Source organism: Zea mays, chromosome 5 (assembly GCF_902167145.1).
Source record: "Zea mays cultivar B73 chromosome 5, Zm-B73-REFERENCE-NAM-5.0, whole genome shotgun sequence".
Taxonomy (NCBI): domain Eukaryota; kingdom Viridiplantae; phylum Streptophyta; class Magnoliopsida; order Poales; family Poaceae; genus Zea; species Zea mays.
Window position 1 is genome coordinate 23,144,898 of NC_050100.1, and position 22,190 is coordinate 23,167,087.

Genomic DNA, 22,190 nt, shown 5'->3' on the forward strand with positions numbered 1-22,190 from the left:
TAAATGATACATACATATATAGTTATATGGGGGTCTATATATATTTTTTTTTGCTTAGGGCCCCCGAAATGTGAGGACCGGCCCTACTACTACAGAGAATATCAATACCGTGATATTTGGATCAAATGTTGTTGTATATTACTTGAACAGTGAGGTAACATTGTCAGCGTAATTGTTAGGGTTTCCATGTATACCCCTATTGTAATGGGCTTCGGCCCACATAATTCATCTATTAATACATGCTCAACTCTAAGTAGGGTTAGGGTTTTCTCCCACTCCAACACGGTATCTAGCTAAGTCTCTCTTCCCCCACCCTCTCTCTCTCCCCTCCACCCAGCCACCACCAGCCTCACCCCCGATCACGGCCAGCCCCAACCTCCCCTGTGCCTGCCTCCCCCGCCACCAACCCCATGGCCGGCGGGCGTACCCCTCATTTCCCCACCGCCGCTGGCGACCTTCCTCTTCTCTCGAACGTCGACACCCATGTCCCCATGGATGTCGCCGCCTCCCCCACACGTGGGCACTGCTCTCACCGACCTCGTCGGCCCCGCTACAAGCACGGTGGGCACCGCTGCATCCCCCATCCGTGCCCCAACCGTCGCCAGCACAGCTCCCCGCACCTTTGTCGCCCTACACCCAGCCGGCTGGCCAGCACGTCTTCAGTGCCGCCCTCGCTGGTGCACTCATCGACCATGTCCTCAACGACACTATCGCATCAATGTCTCCATTCTGGCACCAAATGGACAGCGATGTCCTCTCATAGCTCATTGGCATACTCACCGTCGAGCTCTAGGACATCGTCAGCAAGCGAGAGGCACCACTCACCAAGCCTGGGTCGCCCTCGAGGCCGAGTTTCTCGGCAACCGAGAGACCCGCTCTCTCCACCTCAACACATCCTTCCGCATTTACTCTCAGGAGGACCTCTCTGTCAGCGAGTACTGCCATCGGATGAAGGACATGGCATACTCCCTCCGCAATCTCGGTGAGCCTGTCCTCGACCGCACCCTCGTCCTCAACCTTCTGTGTGGCCTCAGCCGACGCTACAACCACCAAAGGGCCTTCATCAAGCAGACTGCACCATTCCCCTCCTTGCACCATGGACGTTAAGCCACCCGCGACCACCACAGCGCTCTACAACGCATCCCCCGGCGGCCCCGGTGGCCTAGGCCCTCACCCTCCGTCGACGGGGAACCTGCGCGTCCTCCCACCGCCCCTTAGAGCTCCTCGTCAGTCCCCTGGATCTGAGTCACTGATGGTGGTCGCCGGCCCTGCAAGAATGCCTATGGAGGCGGGGACTCTACCCATGGTGGCCCTACCAATCGTGGCGGCGACCCGGCGTGGCCTTCGTTCTACAACCCCTAGACCGAGACCAGCTCCATGTGGCCGGGCCCGGCAATAGGTGCCTCTTCGCCGTGTCCCTCACATCTGGCTCACCTGACGACGCCACCCTACGGTGCCCCTGCCTTCGGCGACGCCGTCTCCGCCTTTCCTTTCGCCTCCAGGGACCCCTACCTCAACACCTTGGTCCCCGTTGGCTAGAGGCTGGGACCAAATCTCCCTCGCCGCCTCGTTCGGTACCGTGGCGCTGACTCCTCTCTTCACCGACTAGGTGGTCAACTCCGACGCCTCCGACCACACCACTCCTACTGCCAGCACGTTATCTCGCTCCCATCCCCCCATGGCCCCATCCCTCCCATCATTCCTCTATCATTGTGGTGAATAGTTCCACCCTCTCGGTCACCTCAGTATGTGACTCGATTCTTCCGGGACTGTTATATCTCAACGGCGTTCTCGTTGCCCCTTATATCATGCAAAACCTTCTTTCAGTTCGTCGATTCACCACCGACAACTCATGTTCCATTGAGTTTGACCCATTTGGTTTATTTGTGAAGGATCTGGCTACCAGAACCCTTCTCGCCCGATGTGACAGCTCGGGGCTGCTGTATACGGTCCGCCATCCACCTCCTCCGCTGGCGCATCCTCGTCATCTGCTTTGGCTTCTACCACCACTTGGCATCGTCGTCTCGGGCACCCTGGACCCGACGTCATGTCCAAGCTCTCTAGTCGTTTAGATATATCTTGTAGCAAGGTCCATTTTGATAGTCTTTGCCATGCTTGTCAGCTAGGTCGCCATGCTCGTCTTCCTTTCTCTACTTCCACTTCTCGGGTAGATCAGGCCTTTGATCTTGTACACTGTGATCTTTGGACGTCGCCCACACAAACTTCGCCAGCGCCACCAGTATGTTCGGTGTCAGCCGATGCAGTTGAACACCGAACGCTCTAAGACCTCCATGAGAAACCGATGGCAGGGCGGTCGAGGTCCAACGTCGAAAGATGCTACGAAGACCACGATTTCCTCCTTGGGGTTAGGTGACGTCTCCGATCCAGGAACACGACCAATCATCGCCCCGAAAAAACCCAATTTTTGGAATTTGAGAGCACCTAGAGGGGGGTGAATAGTTGATGCCTGCAAAACACAACTTCAAACACAAACTTGGCCCAAATAAATGGTTGGATCAAAATTAAGCCAAGTTGGAGTGAGAAGAAGAGAGAAAGTCATCTTGATTGCTCTTTCAAGATATGGAATAGACTAAGGCCCGTTTGTTTCCCTTCATTTTGAGGAATTGGAATCTAACTAATAGAGTAGGCTATTTTTTTAGAATATGACATTCCACAACTTTCCAAAGTTTATATATAAGTCTATCTCAAATTCATGGGGCGAGAGATGGAAATTGATTTTATAGATTTACATGCTACTTTTCTAATGTAGAACTTATAGCACACTCTTCCACTTGCTTCTCTATAGCATAAGTGTAGTGTATAACTATCTCTCTCATATGATTTAGGATAATATACAAATAAATTAAGTTAATTAGTTTATGTCTAAATTATGATTATTAGAATGTAATTCAATTCCAACGAAACAAACGGGCCATAAGAGCAATATTGCAAGTGAATTTGGAGAACTCAAATTCAAACGGTGTCAGTAGCCATTTCTTGTAATGACGCTCGACCCGGGGACGTCGTCCACGACCCGGATACACAGGGTCATTTTCGTTAACACCATGATAAAATCTCTCACAGGTAGTGTACCACTTTACTAGACCATATCAATCCAGGAACTTTATGACTATGGGTGGGGGATGGAAATTAATTTTATATATCACCAGACTATGTTTCTACTCTACAACTTATAACTTGCTCTTCGGCTGGCTCCGCTGTACTAGAAATGTAGCACATAAATATCTCTCTCATATGACCAATAGTAGTATACAAATATACTCTGCATAAAATCATATTAGAGCCTATTTGGATTCCATGAATTAAAACCAATATCTAGAAAGTGTTTCCAATTTTATTATTAGATTATTTTCCAATTCCTTGGAATCAAAAAAGAGTCTTAGCTTAATTAATATGTGCCTAAATTATGATTCTTATAATGGAATTCAATTTCAAGTATCCAAACCGGGCCTAAGTGAAAAACGTACTTCAGCTATCCCAGCGGCTCCCCTCATCCCCTATCCAATACTCTATTTTAAACTTCATTCTTCAAACAGCACAATCTCCCCTATTTTACGCGGTCGACCGAAGACAACCTTAAGCATTGTTGTGAACAAAAATAAACTGGCGTGGCTGTAAAATTTCAGGGTCAATTACTGGCACAGGCACACAAAAACAGTTATTACGCGCCGAGCCAATCCTGAGCCCACCACAAAGCTAAGCCAAAGTCATGCATCAATCAACGCAACAAGTGGTGAACCGCATGATGACCAGAGGCGGGCGATGTAATCACAGCCGGATACGAATGTCACAATGCGCTCACAAAATCAGCGCCGCGCAATCATCGGGAGCTGTAAGCTTCACGCACTCGGCCGGAGACGAAAGCTGAGGAGGGGATGGAATGGAACGCACCAGGGATCGAAGGGAGGAAGTACCAGTCCCGCCCCTAACGGCAGCGGCCGCTAATGGGGCTCCTCCTCACAAGCCGGGGGATCCCCTCCTCGCCAGCCCCTCCGGATCGAACCGCGCGGGATCCGGGAAAGAGTGGGTGTGGGACTGTGGGTGCAGCGTCTGAGCGAGGGCTTGGAGAGTTCGCTGCTCGCCTGCGGCCTGCGCGCGCGCGCCGGCCGTGGGATTGGATTGAGGGGAGCAGCACACAAGCACCACGCGATGGGCTTTCGTGGTTCGGCAAGTCCTCGGCGGAAAGGCCTGGCCTGGTTGGTGGCAGGTCATCCCGACCACACAACGTTTCCGTCGTCAAGGCCCAGACTCGGTTCCTCTCAAAATGAAATATATAAATCTATATCTATACTACTACTAATAGGGTGCCCGTGCGTTGCAACGGAACCGAATTATAACACGATAACTTACATGTCTCTGTTGTATGTTATAGATATGTGTCCGTGCGTTGCGACGGAAGTAAAAGATTTGTATGAAACATTAATACGGAACGACAAACATCACTATAACATGCAAAATCCGTGTGGAAAACATTATCAATATCACACTAATCAGCTAATCCTTTTTAGCGATATCGATAAGTCTCTGTTGTATGTTTGCAGGGATGACATATCGGCACGAATTATCCTCATAACTTAACAGATCAATCACAAAGCTCCATCGAACAATCTTTGCATCCTACAGACAAAGACATAAGAGAACAAAACATATTATATTGTAAAAAGAGATAACTGGAATATATGTTTTGAACATAGAACGAACATACTACACTTACTCCAACAAATTTCATTCGTCTGTCATTCCCCCACATGGCCATAGCTTGTAGAACGAGGTAGCTGGTATTAAACCTATAATATATATAATGTTTAGGCAACTATGTTTTATACAATGATTATCATAGAAAAAATTTAAACTGCTAAGAAGGTGGTACGAAGAAAATACCCTCTTAAGTCAATTGGAACACCAGTCTGAATTGTATGTTCCCACTTAAAGATATCCTCCGCCCATCCAGAACGTTTTTTGCTGTAAGCAATCTTATATTTCTTTGAGGCCATGATAATCGCTTCCGCAAACCTCTTGTATGGCATGTGTTTACACCAATCTTGAGTCGGTGTAAAGTCGATAAAAGTCACATGCTTTTTAACATGATCTATTACGAAAAGGGCGTGACATCCATTGAATTTCCATGGCATAAGAACCTGCAAAATATCAGTCATTAGGATTGCAAAGAAGTGTCCTTTATAAATACATTCTAAATGAACACATACTTACATATCTACAACCCGTGATATAATAATTCATTGATGGCCAACAATCGAGTGTTTTGGCTAACTCTTCTGCTGTAGGATCCTGATGGTACTTTGGAAGTTTACCAAAACCAACCATTCTCTGGAGAGTATATATACATGTCCACATGAGGATTAGATGTAGATACTATATATTAATAGATTAATGATTGGAAACAAACTTACCCAGAAACGCATGTCCATATAATGCTTTCTATTATTTATGATTTCTCCTTTCGGTCTACATGACTCTTTATTGGCAAGCAGCCGAACAGCCATGTCAAAACATCTTAGAGTCATATCTTTATTTATCGTTAATATGTTTTGTAGGTCTTTAACAGATATTTCTATCTTAAAAGGATTGAAACTTCGCACCCATGTCATCCTGTAATGTAGCATGACGAAAGTCTATATCAAGAATCTAAGTAGTTGATATACATAAAATAGATAAATCAACGAGCACTTACTCTAGTGTCGTATCGTCTTCTATTGCCATGATATAATCACATAAAACATCTATTGAATCGGCTTTGGTCACTGGCATGTCCTTTGTGGAAAGACCAACCATTAAAAAGTCATTGGTGCACCCATCGTTAGATACTTTTACAGGAGTTCTTTTATCCCAATCATCAACAAACCACTTTTGCAAGTCTGCTTGAGTAATAGGGCCTTCCTCATCTTCATACACTACTTCGTTATCATCAAGCACGTGGAGTAGCTTCCTCTTCTTAGAATCTGTTGGGTTTTCTAATATCTCAACATGCCATGGGCTTCCAGAGTCAACTTCTTTATCATTTTTGTATAACAGACACCCCCTTCTCTTATTCAGTTCTGAAGATAGTAATATAGCAGCCATTTTCTTTCTAAAGTGTGACATGTCATCCTACAAATAAGAAATAATTATTATATTAGCATTATATATGTAACACTGACTGTAGATGTGCATATATGTCGTAGTAGTAATAATATACATGGGTAAAACTGTCAGACAGTTCATCCCCTGTCCAGTATTCGATATAGTTCAAAAGAAAGAGGCCACATGAAGAGCTACATATACATTAATATCAACATAAAGATTAGTATGAATGAAAAAATAGGTAAAGAAGATTTTAGGACGTACCTATCTGTCTGCTTTGCATATCCCATGTCTATTTCTCTGAGCGGCCAAGAAGCAACTTGGAGGTTTGGCCACCTGTGGTCTTTTAACTCCTTACGTTGAGATATCATATCAATTTGTCTTTGGAGTCCTTTAATCTTTATATATTGTAAAACAAAATTAGAGATTGGGATAAGTTAATAGTGAATTCATAATTGTTTAGTTTGTGCATACTCACAGAGTCAGCGAGGTCTTTACGATCTTGTGAAGTACCAAGTGAATCGAGCACTTGTATCTCCATATTTCTTGCATGGATCACGGCAAGATACTAGTGCGTCTCTCGGATGTTTATCGGAATAAACACCTACAAAATAGTTATAAATACTTGCATAAGAATAAAATACATGTAAACACTAACTGTTTTGTTTAGATTTAAACTCATATGTACCATGTCATGGTCTAGGTAAAGTAACACCCTTCGTTCAGCGCTACATATTTGTGTCATGTCTTCAATTGGATATAGCTCCTTTGTTTTAATGTCAACATCACCATCTCGCTTCAAGAAATTAAACTGGAAAGCATTTTCTATGTGAACGCGACCTCCAGATCGGCACTTTAGATGCTTTTGAGCTTTTATCAAATTTATATAACAGTCTATAACCTGTAAGTGTGTAAGTTGTGGTTAAAAATACCAAGATGAGTAAAAAATCTATACATAACAAGGTCGCCAAATTTAAAAACTAAGCATGGATTACCTCGTCACCTAGATATGCATTCCGCTGAAATAAACATTCCATCGACTTTCTTTCAACAAAGGCATCATCAATAAGCACGACTTCCACCCTTGGTTCACAAGGGATTTCCTTAATAAAATCGATGAGTGCAAGGTCGCCCTGCGTGCAAATATAGTCTAGAGCAAACAATCGTGAGATACAACTAAAATTAGTTATTACAATAAAATACAAATTAATCCATACAGAACTACGAAAATTATAATACCTTCCGGAACTATTGCGGTTGCCACCGATTTTTTTGGCTTGTTATGACACAAGCCTACAGATAGAAATTCCATTCTCGCGGGACAAAAACCTACATTTTATAAGGTAAGGTAGGCCAGTGTCCATGCTTTGCCATGTTAGTGGAAAAAATAAATGACGATTTAGGATAGTAAGCCAACATGCATAGCAAATTGTTAGATGCATAATAAACTAATAAATATAAATCACCTAGTTTCATATACGTACAGGCCTACTCGGGAAATGGAAACCCCCTTTAGTTGTTTCATATCACCTAGTAATAAATAAATCACCTAGTTTCTAAATTGTTAGCTGCAGTTTAGAAGGTGACTTCGTACCTAAGTGATAAGTATATTCTTTGAGTCTGCATGATTTGGCTATAACATATGAACACATATATTCTCGGATTTCGTATATAATCCGGGGGTATCACACAAAAAACACCCAACAATTTTGAAGCATGAGAGTAAAACCTGATAAAAGCGTCTGCTCAAAATCAAGGTTAGTTCTTGTCTATGCGAGCAGACAAGTTGCTGGCTTCATGCAGCAGAGGACCACACACATGCTGAAACAGAACTAACCAAACGCAAGGAAAACTACGACACCTTGGCAAGTCAAAATGGAATCTGAATACAAGAAAAAATAAAGGCGCAAGGCAATGAACACCTTTTTTATTGAGGAGATCCCTGTTGAAGATGTCGCGGACCAAAAGAAGACTTGGTTGTCAAGGTAGCTGAGACCAAACTTGTCGTCGTTCTTTGCCCTTGCCTCCACAGCCTCGAACCCCTCTGCCTGCTTCACCGCTTCTTCTTCCACGAGCGCTTATTACATGCAGTGCCACTATCTTCCTCCTCACTTTTGCTGTTTGGAGTCGCCGTACAAGGTAGGAGGAGGAACGGGAGGTGAGGAAAAAGATGGTAAGAGGCCGTTGTGTTTCCTTTTGTTTTGTTGACGGGAGGTGAGGAAGATCCAGGGAATCGCTGCGCGCCGAGAGGCGAGGATGGTGGGGAAGATCCAGGGAGGCGCCGCTCGCGGGGAGGCGAGGACGGGCCTTCCATGACGGGATTGACGAGGGCGATGGAGGGAGGTGCAGGGGCTGCAGTCCAGGGCGCACGGTGGCATGCCGATCTGTGCGGCGGAGACTGAGGTGCGGCAGAGACATGACGAGATTGACGATCGTTGGGTTTCCTTTTTTGACTTAACATAGGTAGCTGAGCTCTAAATCCAGCAAGGGAAATCCACTCTTGGTCGCTCCGCCATTCTCCCCCCACGTCGACGCTCGGTCGATGGAAGGCGCATCCCAGGGATCCTCTCGCCCCCCCGCCTCGCTGACCTTCGACGGAAGGCGCATCCCAGGGATCCTCCATGGTCGTGCCCTGCCATCCTCGCCCCACGCTTCCTGCCCGCCCGCTCGCATCCTCCGCTCCGCTGCTCGCGCCATCTCAGCGTCATCCGCCCGTCCGCATCCTCCGCGACTGTCGCTCAACCACCTCCGCGCACACACCAGCAGTCCGCGGAGGGACGAGTGGAGGAGGCACCCGATGGTGGGAAACCCACTGCGCCACACCACACCCGAGCTCGACATAATACATTGATCAATACATTAGAGGTCGACCACCTTCCGAAATGTGCTCGAAATTCTCATGTGATAATCTTGTCCAGTATCCTTTCTAGAATGCTACAATTAATTTTTGGTTTGAAATGTATTCACAGGGAACATATATTAATAGTATTTTGGTTTATCTGCCTTCGAGTAAACTCGAATTTCAGCCCCAGTTCGTCTTCTCATTTCAGTAATCACCTGCCCACCTTCCCCAAGAATACAACCAACTTTGTTTGATGGTACAACAAGCCTTGTACAGTTGTACTTGAATGGTGTTTCTCAGAGGGTGCACTTACTTTATCATGGAGCAAAATGAGTGCCTCAATTGTTGGGGATATTGGTTCAGTTGGTATCTGGATGAATGAGAAGGAGATAAAATTGTGAGTATTGGTGCAAGAAAGTGGTTGGCAACTCGAAACCAGCTGCATTGTTACCTCGTTAGATGAAACAATGATCAGCCTTTCTCCAGAAGCATCTTTGTCAATCTCTTGAACTTTAATGCGAGCACCAGTCTGCTGCTCTACCCGCCTAACATTAGCCCCACTTTTCCCAATAACTGAACCAATGAGCTCAGAAGCACATAGGATTCTGATAGAAAACTCTTCAGTTTCACTAACAGGGAGCTAATTAGCAATGGAAGGGGCAATGTGGTTGAAGAAGGCGACGGGGATCCAATCAGGCCTATGTTAAATATTGCACCATGATAAAGTGATCTTGTAGCTTCAAAACTATGTTAATCTTTCATGATAAAGGAATCTTTCATGGTAACATACTATACACGGAACTAAGCCCTTATTTTTGCACATAAGTACACTATATTAATAGTATTGGAGAAAATATAAAAAGAGTAAAATACCATATCTTGCCATTTTTTAGGGGCCATCCAAAACTATTCGGTTCCACTTCCACAGAATCCTATCTAAGTTTCAGCCTTCATGTTTAGACAACTTGCCTACATAGAGTCTGAGCTGGTAGCCTTGTATTGTCCTAGCCACAATTGGCTTTGGGAAACGGGATAATGAACCACAAACACAATTTGTGTTAGTTTAAGTCTTCGATAACATGTTTTCTTCAATTTTTATAGGAGCTGGTTTGATCCCCTACGGATCCCTAGGTTCAAGTTTTGGACAGAGACAACTAAGAAAGCTCTCAGACGAGACATGACAACAGGTATGATGTGTGCTGCTGGTGGTGTAGAAGTTGCCGCTGCACCTGGAGATCCTTGAGCCACATCTCTTCCTAACAAGGCAAAAGCATTTTGATATAATCAATATGCAAGTTTTTGCACTCTCCTGTGCAGCAATTACAAGTGTCTGCTTGCTTAAGTAGTTTAGCAAAGTGTTCTTACTTTCTGGAGATAGTACTTTGCTGGCATCTTCAGTTTCAAGTGAGCTATCCTTAGTATCTTTTCTAGAGACCATATGGAGAAAGTTAGACCAAGAGATTGTTGCTTGGAAGAGAAAATCAACACAAGAGATTGATAAGATTAGTTTTCTGCACAATTGTGTCTATGTGCTTGCTTGTTGCATCCCTGCTTATTAATTGTGCTCTCCATCTATCTCTTTGTTCATTTTTGTATAGGATTCAGCAATGCGTCATTTATATATGATGCTCTTTCACTGCTTGTTTTGAATAGGTGGATTGGGAGGCGATATGAAATAGTAGCAAATTTGAGTTAGCTTAATTTTCAAGGATGTAGCATGTGTTAGCACTATGTGGTTAGTTGGAGGACAGTGGGCAGTTCGTTATCGAGTATAATCACTGTAAGTAAATGAGCAATGTCGCGAATCGTGATGTCAATGCGGTTTGGTGGATTTCCTTCCATGGTTGGGACGTGAGTAAATTGCATGTTTTGATGGGTTTTAGACTTTTTGGGAAAATGTATCTATACTGAACTAAAACAATTGAGAATAATCAAACTATAACTGAATTATCAAACATCTGAAAAGGCGGTTGTATTGACCACTAAGGTAAGGCCCCACCCGTGCCTGTCCCATTGTTTACTTAGTGAATTGAGTTTGTTTGGTCAAGCTGGTACTCGGCAGCGCGATGGGCGGTGGTCAAGCCTCAGTCGAGCAGTGCTCAGGCCCCTGAGGCCAGTGGGCGGCTCTTCGGCCTTAAGCGCACGGTGGGAGCAGCATTTTCAACTGAACCGAATTATTTATATCATGATATCTTCGCTCTAATAATTTGGTCACACATCATTTAGTTATGGCAGCGATCTTCAGTGACCTCCATTTGGACGTTGCAAGCTCAGAGGATTACTGAAGATCGCTGCCATCAAAGCCCCTGGTTTTGGAGAGCGCAAGACTCAGTACTTGGATGATATTGCCATCCTTACTGGAGGTCAGCTAAACTTCCATTCTAAAGCTTCATTTTGATCATGTATGCACCTTATCCATAAACATACTTTGTTTCTGCAGCAACTGTAATCAGAGATGAAGTTGGGCTGTCACTTGACAAGGCCGACAAATCAGTTCTTGGAACAGCTGCAAAGGTTGTCCTTACGAAAGAGTCGACAACAATTGTTGGTGATGGCAGCACCCAGGAAGAAGTTACTAAGAGGGTTGCACAGATTAAAAATCTCATTGAGGTATGACCTTTTCCTGTTCTATTTGCTCACTTGACTTTACTGCTCAGGTGAAAGTCTGAAGCTCTGTTTTTCTGAACCTAAATTTGCAGGCTGCAGAACAAGAATACGAAAAGGAAAAGCTCAATGAGAGGATAGTGAAGCTTGCTGGTGGTGTTGCTGTCATTCAGGTAATGTGAAGTCCAGGGATCGCAATGTGTTATTTGTTCAATGTTCTTTTCATCATTCAATGTTGCAGGTATGGTGGATAACCATAATTCATGTATAGTGTTGCTTGACAGGTGGGAGCACAAACAGAAACTGAACTAAAAGAGATCACACATCATCTATTTGAATGAAAAACGCTCAATGAGAGGATAGCGAAGATGCTCACCTACTCATTTATTGGTGATCCTTAAGCGCCCCTCCGGCAACCACCACCACTAAATCGCCTGCTAGGATTCATGACTCTAAGGTAAGGCCCCACCCGTGCCTGTCCCATTTTTTACTTAGTGAATTGAGTTTGTTTGGTCAAGCTGGTGCTCGGCGACGCGATGGGCGGTGGTCAAGCCTCAGTCGAGCAGTGCTCAGGCCTCAGGAGGCCAGTGGGCGGCTCTTCGACCTTAAGCGCACGGTGGGAGCAGCATTTTCAGAAGCTGGTGCTCGGCGGCGCGATGGGCGGTGGTCAAGCCTCAGTCGAGCAGTGCTCAGGCCTCAGGAGGCCAGTGGGCGGCTCTTCGGCCTTAAGCGCACGGTGGGAGCAGCATTTTCAGAAGTGTGCGAGCCTACCTGTCAGAAATTAGGCCTACCGTCCAACACAATAGTGCTCAGGCCTCAGGAGGCCAGTGGGCGGCTCTACGTACATTTTCATTTTTCATTTTGTAGTATATAAATGCTACTCGTGCTATGGGTACTCACATGTACTTCTCCATGTAAATCTTACTAAAACTGCTACTCGTGCTATTCGTAGTTATGTAGTATCATTGGCCGTTACTCTATAGTTTGGTCAGAGAACTTTTAATTCGTAATCACTGTTGAGATTTGCAAATTGCAGTTGTTTACTATTTTCTCCATATGTTGATGTGTTTGTAATCAAAATGGGGTGGATTGGTAGAGAAGACGGATCATTTTTTGTAGTTGGTTTCAATTGAGTATTTGAGTAAGCTGAATTGCCAAAAGGTTATGGCTTTTCGCTAAAGAAGAATAATCTTCGACCACTGCGTTAAGGAAGGAGAGAGTGACTGAATGGACCAGGCAACCGCATCGCTGTAACGCGAAACGTTCAGTCAGATCAACTCATCAACAGGCCTAGGACCTAAGCTAAGCTCCATCCTCAGCTAATTGTCTGATTTAAGCAGTCCAGCACCGCACCACTCCGGAAACAGAAGCAAGCAGCACAGCATCTAAGATGAACATAAGAAGCAACAGGACCGACATTGTCAAGTACTATATACCACATGCTTTGGTTCCAAAAGGCGACAAAACTTCAAAGGCGAAATCTTAACTTTACGATGGCCCTACAATATATTACCTGCAAGCAAACAGAAGCACGCAGCCAAGTTTATTTTCCTTCTTGAGGTTCAGCTCTCGCTTAGTACTCGACTTCACAGCGATGCTGGTAGTAGTCAACAGACTCCTGGGTGACATTAGGCAATGTTGATGCATGTAAGATAGCCAGTAACCTGTCAGTGATCAAGGGGCACCAGCACCACGTTAAATTAAACTCCTCAAGTTGGTCAAATCCTACAAGCATAAGGATCCTGATTTGGACATCACTGATTCCAATACGATTCAAGGTCAACTTGGTTAGGTTGGGCCAAGACTCTCTGAGGCACACCACAAAGTTGCCCAGGACGTTCGGGCACTCATCCAATATAAGTTCCTACAGAGCTCCCTGGCATGAACGAGCTACAGTGCAAACATGCGTGTCTGTAAAATGGTAGGATTGCAGCTCAACCTTTCTGATCCCATTGTAGTGCAGGATGTCACATATGTCACATAAAATGTGTTCCATGTGATAAGCCTGAACAGATGCTGGAAAGCCAACAAGCCTAAGCTCCTTAAGCCCTCGACACACTATGTTGACCCATTACAAGATAGTTCTCTCACAATGCTCCATTCTGATCACCTTCAGTGTGGGACACTCACAGGCCACAGCTTCATGAAGATCATGTGGCGTCATTATGCCAAAATCACATGAATCCATAATCATTGATTCAATAGTTCTGCTGGTCAAGGACATGACTTCTATTACAGCTTTATATGTAAAAAAAATGGAACCTGACAATGCTAGTGCGTCTCGAACATCTGGCCTTGTTCCATAAAGCCTCGCATAGAGCATGGACTCGAACTGGTTCCAGTTCATCGAGTTGTCCATGAGCAGCATCCGCTTGCCGTGCAACCGCTCTAGGAAGTCTATCCAGTTGAGCCGCTGAGTCTGGGGCGCTGTCAGCGTCATCCGTGTCCAGCAGCTCCTGCGTGTACATGACCGACTTCGTCCCCGTCGAGAGCGCCACTTGTTGTCCTGCCTCGCCCTCCTGCTCCTCTCGCTCCTCTCCATGGGGACGGGGACAGTGATATGTTGCAAGGAGTTCCTATCCGGACAGTTATCCTGAAATCGGCACAGAAACACAATACACCAACATAGTAATAAGTGACACCAACAATCTCAGGCGCCAATAAATGAGTGACACCAATAAATGACACAGAAGTACTGAGATTTATCCTAGACACAGGCGCATGTGTATATGCCAGACATGTCAGATACCAGTGCTGCTCTGGACTTACTGAGATTTATGGTTAAGCATCAGTCTAACTCAAAATATCACTTGTGATAGTCTTCATAAGAAAACTGTGGTTCTATAGTATGCCAGGCATGCCCAACGAAGCTTGGTAAGTTCCACATATGGCTACATTAGTTTATACATCAATGTTCTATATCATTACCATTCCTATATACAACTTTCTTCTGTCATATTTGCTCAAAAGATATGTGCTGCACAAGCGCAAAAACACTCGAGTGTTCCGATCCGTGCTTGTGTCAAGTCTGAAAGTGAACAGTGGGAGAGTGATGAACTGAACTACGACTGAAGCAGTAGTAAAAGGAACAAACATGCAGAGAGGGCAAGTAAAAAGGTAATAAAAAAGGCAAGAACAATAGAAGGGTCCCAGTTCCGATGGGCACATGGGCAGGAAGGCAGACATAAGTTTCAGAGTAACAGCATATGTCCTTTGAATGCACAAGCATAAACATGAACCTATCACCACTTAGAAACTGAATCTAGATCTAGATTTATCATAGAGCAGTTCTACTGATGAATCTAAAAATTATCGTAAAAAGTGTTCAGCTAGCTATCATCTTCAGGTCCACGCAAGAGTATTTTAGTTAAAATGGGTTAGATTACGCTTGCGGTAGTGTCTGGAAGCAACATACCAAGCACAGGAGATCGTAGCATCTGGAAGCAATATATACCAAGCTCAAGAAGTGAAGCATGAATACCCCAACCTATCAAACAGAACAGTTACAAACAAATCAATATTATTTTATAAAGCTCATTAACATCTCCTCATCAAAATGTCACAATTACATTTGAGTGTTAGTCTTGTGTCGGTGTATTTTTATTGAAACAAACAATTGAGTTTTGACAGACTTACCGTAGGTCTAGTTTGTTAGGACCTCCTTGTAGACGATGTTCTTAGTATATGTCCCACAATCTACTGTGGGGTTCTTTCTTACACCCTTCCTCGACGTTTTTTCCCATCAACGGGTGGGATTGCAAGAATCTTTATGTTTGATCGGGCAGTCGCTCTAGATAGAGCAACATATAGTTGGCCATGAGAGAACACTGGTTCGGGCAAGTATACACCAACATTGGGAATAGTCTGACCCTGTGCTTTGTTAACCGTCATTGCAAAGCTAAGCCGTACAGGAAACTGCTTTCTTTTGAACTGGAAAGGGAACATCTCTTCATCGGAGGGACACAGAGGTATACGCGGCAGGAAAATGCGTTTTCCAGCGTGTTGACCCAGTACAATTTCTGCGTCAATGCTATTTCTTTGGAAACCACGAACGACCAGCCTGGTGCCATTGCAAAGTCCATTCGCAGGGTCTATATTCCGAAGCAATATAACAGGGCATCCAATCTTGAGCTTCAAAACATGTGGTGGCAGCCCATTAGGCGTCAGTGTGTTTAGGAACTCGGGTGGGTAGTAGTTATGGGGATCATCCATGGCGCTATCGAAACTATGGTACACCATATGCTCCCCTTGAAAACGATCAATCATCTTAACATTTATCATATCCACCCATTCGTTCCGTGTTGACAGTATCGCCCTTGAAGTGATGTAGGTCGAATCAGACATATTTTTGTTGAGATTTGGGAAAACGAAGTCTATTAGGTTGTCAAGATCGTTGTCACTCCCACTGTAAGGCACACATACCTCGTCAGGAAGACGGATGTCGCCGTCAGTATTTGTGTCCTCAGTTCCACCGCCTACACGCAGCAAATACTCCGCAAACCAAGGGTCGTTTTTTGCCCTCATATTGGTAACAAGCTTTAAGTGGGACATGGACTCCCATAGGTAAGACATCCGTAGCGAAGAAGCGACCACTTGAGCCCTTGACCCTTTACGAACAACAGGCAAGACCTGTCTGAAATCCCCACCGAAGACAATGGTTTTACCACCGAATGGCAGTCCGGGTCGACCCATTATATCGCGCATGCTATTGTCCAGTGCCTCCACGACTTGTCTCTTAGTCATAGAAGCCTCGTCCCAGATAATGAGAGATGCTTTCCGTAGCAACTCTGCGGTTCCACTCTGCTTCGTGAAGCTACATACAGCGCCATCGTCAATAGTGAGAGGTATCTTGAAGCGTGAATGGGCGGTTCTTCCTCCAGGCATTATGGAAGCAGCAACGCCAGATGTAGCTGTTGCCACTGCAATCTTGCCCTGGCTGCGTAGCGTCGCGAGAAGCACTCTATATAGGTAAGTCTTTCCGGTGCCACCAGGTCCATCCACAAAGAATAATCCGCCCTGATCAGTGTCAACGGCAGACAGAATCTTATCATAGGCGGCCCTCTGTTCCTTGTTAAGACAGTCTTTGAGAGCCACATCTCCTGCTGCCGGTTCGATAATTTCCTCCTCGTAAACCTCCCTAGCAGTACCAATAGCATCGTCATACGCATCCATGATAGGAGGAAGAGGGAATGTCTTTATGTCCTTTCCCATTGACTGCAGCATGTTCCTAATGTCAATCAATACCATCTGCTCAACATGAGTTTTGCACGGATTCCTGTGTTGATAGTCCTCGGACATAGAATCTAGGTGTTTCTGCCAGAGTACAACCACATCGCTTGGCTCACAGTACACAAGTATTGTGGCAAAAAGTCGGCGCGGCGCCGATGGCATCTGGAAAAGAGCACGTTTAGTGAGACACTCATCCAGTGTGTTGTCCGACTCAAGCAGTCCCCTTCTCTCTGCTGCCTCACGAAAAGTCGGTAGCGTGACACCATCTACTGTCCTTAGATCCACATAGGAAGTGGCGCCAGTCACATGGTTTAGGAGAACACGAAGATAGTAGCGCTCCCCCTCGGCCGGATGAGCAGAGACTATTCTACCGACTTGTCCACCCGTATCTCGTTTCCTCTGTTGCCATACTTTTCCCTTACCACTCTGCCAAGTGTACCATTCAGGGAAGTCACGATACAGGATGCCACAAGCCTCCTTGTGTAGACTATTCGCCTCAAAATATGCTGTGAGCATTGACCTATCAACACCTGGACGGTTGACGACTCGCTCGACCATTTGCCGCTCGTGAAACGACACCATGTGCATGTTTGGAAGATGGAGTTGCAACTGCATCACAGGTGGAGATATCTGACTAAGCTCAAAGCCGTATATCCTCCATAAGGCTTCTGGAGGAGTCACCCACCTTGCATCTCTGTACTGCTTGATCTCATCTACATCATCATCTGCCTTGCTCGCATCTCTCATAACAACAGAAGCACGATCATGGCCTTTGTATATGTACTTGAACAGGTATTTAACAGCCTTGATGCTCCCACATGCCTCAATATTGATGTGACAGTTGAAGAGACGAAGGAGGTATGGGTTGTAAGGGACAACCCATCTATTGTCCAATTCGCACCCTCGAACCTTTTCGGTACGACCATCGTCACGACGTCTGTAAACAGGGTACGAATCCTTCCCTTGCAAGGTTGTGTCACTGAAATTCCGAGGGTAATGATTCTTGCACGATTTACGACCCTTAGTGCATGGGCAGTTAGGGTTTAGCGACCCACACGGGCCATGCATCATATGCTTGATAACCATCTTTCGTAGTTCAGGGTACTTGTTGCTTGGGATCTCAGCTGAGATCAAAAGGTCATACTGCTCAGGGCATGTGAGCTTGTACTTCCTCTGCATTATGAGTAGAAAATGGGCATGCGGCAAACCCCGCTTCTGAAACTCCACGACATAGACGTAGGCTCGGACCTTACCAAGAATATCCTATTTAGTCAGCCTATGCTTTAACTCCTGTAGCTTTGCATGAAAGACACGCACTACAAGATCCGAATGATCTTGCAGTGTCTGCCCAGGGAGAAGCTCCCTCCTTATCTCATCCCAGTTTGGGTTACATGTCATGGTAAGAAAGATGTCTGGTTTACCAAACTTGCGCACCAGAGCCATAGCATTCATATACCGACGTCTCATGTCACGAGGACCGCCAATAAACGATGTCGACAGCACAGTTCGCTTGCCAATCTTCTCTGCTCTAATATCTCCATCTAGCATGCTATCCACCAAGCCCTGATATAGGTCTGCCCTTAATCGATCTTGGTTCTTACGTATGAAATCTAAACGAGAGCTCTCAATCTTTATGTATGTGTCGACCGCGAACTGCTGGAAAAGCCGCTTTCCATGAAGTATTGGATTGAATACCCCGGGACGAATCTGGAATTTGTAGCAGTAGTAGTCACGTACAGACACACATAAATGGCTAGGAGATTCTGCATATGCAAGGATTGAAAAGTGAGTGATGTCGAAAGCATAGTTAATAATGTGCAAATATCTCAAATATCAAATTAACAACTAACCCGCATCTTCATCATTTGCATTACTTGCCCTATGTGTCGCGCGGTATGCATCCACTTCGTCCATGAATACTCCAACCTTTGGGATATTTGAATGCCATCCAAGTTCGCCTCTAGGGAAGAACAATGGATATGATAGTGCATCGTAGCATCCATGATATGAGCGGATGCAGTGTCTTGAACTGTCCTTCCCATGGAGCATAACACTCTTGCTGAATTGGCCTCGCCCTTCGCTCCCTTCGATCCAGACAGCGACCACCTCCGAAGTGAGAGGTGTGTTATATGTCTTCTGGTTCAACGTCTGGTCAAGGTTCAACGCGATACGATAGTCATCAAGGTTGTCAACGTGGCCCATGGTCCTAAGGTGCTCGGAGTACGGGTTTCCACGTAGTATGTCGACTATCTGTTTGATAACCTCCTTGTCTTTCTGTTGATGCTCTTCACGGCACTTACGGTACCGATGCTCGAGGCTGGGATCGTCATCATAAAAGTAAAGCTCAAGGTGTTTATGCTCTGCCCCACCTTCCCTACCAAATGACTTGATATTGTGGTACATCATGCCCTGTGCTCGAAACGTGTATATACCAGAACCCCTTACATTAGTTGTCATACTATCGAGGCAACAGTATAGGGAAGTGAAAGAGAAATGGCCATTGAAAAACCTAATGTTATCACGAAAGTGCCTAGCATCAGAGTCTGCACTATCCCACAACCTCTTGAGTTGGGGAGGGGTCTCCACTGGAGCTAGCTCAACCTTCCCACCACGACAACAAAACCCAGGTGGCTCATACTCAAACTTCTTCGCGGTGCAATAACCGCAGTTGGGAACAAGCTTGAGCATATGTGTTTCTTCAGGGATGTTGTTGTACACCTTGTCGTACGGGTCAGAAACATAAGTGGCAGCAGATTCTTCTTGAGTACCATCGATCTCGATATCCTCATCGGTATCCTCATCTGATATTTTTTTGAAAACAATGAGTAAGACATGAATATTTACATAAGCCTTGCTAGGATAATAAAAATCGAAAATAGTACATTGCGCAGCGAATAGGTATCCCTCGTTCTCATCATCGTCGTCTTCGAATATGACACCCTCATCGTCATCACCTAAATGGATCCAAGATGATGTAAGCACATGTTTAGTCAGACTACATACTATCTATGTCTTGCAAGATCCATATAAACTTGGATAGTAATTACCATTGTTGGTGATCTTCATAGGCGTATGGCGCTGTGTCCAATCGTCCCCTTCAACAGCGTCACCGCTAGTATCCTCAATCGAAGTACCCACCTTCCTTGATATGGCTGATTCAAATTGCTGGTTTCGACGAGCTAATATAGCTTGTCTTTCCCCACGAGGAACATGATGTTTACGCTTTAGTGTATTGGTAGACATATCGGGCGAAGCGACATCCTCGGTCTGGGTTGGAGATGGCAAGAAAGGTGCGTTGACGAATTCAGGGATAACCCAGTCGCAGACAGTTAATATGGATCCATCAGATCCCTTTACATCTGCTGTAGGGTGTACCAACTCAGGGGTATATGTTGGGTCCTCCATGGCGATGGATGTGGGATTCAAAGTGTCGGCTTGCATAACTCTACGTCTCCTGTTGTGGTCTACCTTTGCCTCTTTTCGCCTTGGTGTTCTATTATACAACCTAAGGCGTTCACGCCTAAACTCCCTCTCGACGGGAGTTAAGTTTTTGTACCGCTCGCTAAAGTAGGCGGTCCTCTGTCTAGTATGCTTAGGTGTGTGGCCAACATTTTCGTGCACACTGCCTGTAATAAGGCATACTACGTTAAACCGTATGAAACTTTATATTTTTTTGCATGTTTAGTCTATGAACAGTCATGTACCTGGTGTTAGAACTTCTGTCGTTGCATCAATGTCGTTTGACTGTAATGTATAATTGATATGCAACCAGTCGAAATCATCATCTGGATCAACATTTACTTTTTCGTCTCCACCTACAAAATATGAACACATTACTTTCAGTAGTAGGTTTATACACAAAAACATTACTCTAAAGTTGACGAATTTCATCACCTCTTGGCGCGTTGGGCATCATATTTTGGCAATTGTTTCGTTGACTTGCTTCAGAACGCTTCTTATTCAACTCTTTATTTCGTAGACGTGCTTCTCGACGCTTTTTGTTTTTCTCGTTTTTCTGTTCATCGGACATCGTGGCATATCTTTCCTTATCTCTTTGCCTCTTACGTTCCTTAGCATCAACAATTGGTCGTAACGAGTTTGATCCATTTTGATCACCTACAATGTAACTTTGGATATTAGTGTTCTATTACATACTATGTTGCATTCATTAATATACACGCATGTACTAAGCTTTACCTGTATTAATGGTGTTTGAGATGTCTGCACATGGTGTGCGAGCAACATTATGTGCCATCTGATTTGTTTGTGTTTGTTCTCTGTTCTCCATAAAGAAAACCTGATAGGGGCAATGGACTTTTTAAATAATTTTCAAGGCCGTCAAGGTTCACAGACTATTCAAACAAACATGTCCACAGACAGACAAAAATGTAGTTCAGAAGTGCAGTCTGTCAAAGGACCACGAGAGTACTAAAGAAAGTAAAGAATTCATTGACCAACAAATGTAGTTCAGAAGCAAAGATTCAAACCAAATGAGCAATCGAATCTTGTGCAAAATTCAGGCCCAAACAGTTTAATTACAAGTGAATCAACAGAAAACTGACATATGCAGTTGCGAACTGTGCTGATTACAACTGCAGGTATAGGTTCTCTATTTTCATTACAACTGATCTGGAGAACAAAAAGGAATCGACAAAACCAATAGCACATATCCACAATACCAACTGCATCATTCTTACAAATAGAAAGATCATGAGGCCTACAGGAAACAACTATATATTGACAAGAAACAGGTCAGTATAAACTCAGCACTTTTGTCATCAGCAGACAAAATAACACAATAAAAAATGCACATCTAGAGCAGAGCGTTACTGATCTGCAGTCAAAAACTCAAACACAAGATTTTGCTATTATGAAGTTGTGTCAGGAACTGAAATAATAGTAGTTTGAATTATACTTTCTGTTTATTATCAATAAGATCAATACAATTGAATAATAGATAAGGTGGTAGCTGTTGCACATGATTATTAGCAAGTGAAGTACAAGGTAGTGAGCATAATGTGCCCACTGTTTATGAACAGCTAATTCCCAAATCAAATGAGCTTCAACCACTCAAAGAACACCCCAAGTTGTCAACTATGCCATTCTTCTTCATTTATATTGTTTGTAACCCAAAGAAGAAAATATTTACTGTATACAAAGGAAAACAAAACTTTCTTATTGACAACAAATAGCAGTACCGAAATTACAGATATCTATAGTACTACAGTAGTGGAGAGTAGTGCTCCAATGTCAAAAGCATAATAATAGACCGAACCAACCAAATAAAAATCAAGCTGGTAGATCCTTGCCCGGTTACATACCAGCAGCGGGCAGCGCAGCCAAGAAGGCATTGTAGGCCGAATCGAGGATTAATTATAACAGGATTAATTTGATTAGCGCAGTCTATCTCTAG

The 22,190-nt window shown here is 44.5% G+C and overlaps 1 long non-coding RNA gene across 1 annotated transcript; it reads left to right on the forward strand.

The window, feature by feature from the left end:
- The first annotated feature begins 11,209 nt into the window (after window positions 1-11,209).
- LOC103626101 (uncharacterized) lies at window positions 11,210-11,861 on the forward strand. The gene is made up of 4 exons (XR_552716.4): window positions 11,210-11,307; window positions 11,385-11,554; window positions 11,644-11,721; window positions 11,833-11,861. It is a non-coding gene; the product is annotated as an uncharacterized lncRNA (long non-coding RNA).
- The last annotated feature ends 10,329 nt before the right edge of the window (window positions 11,862-22,190 follow it).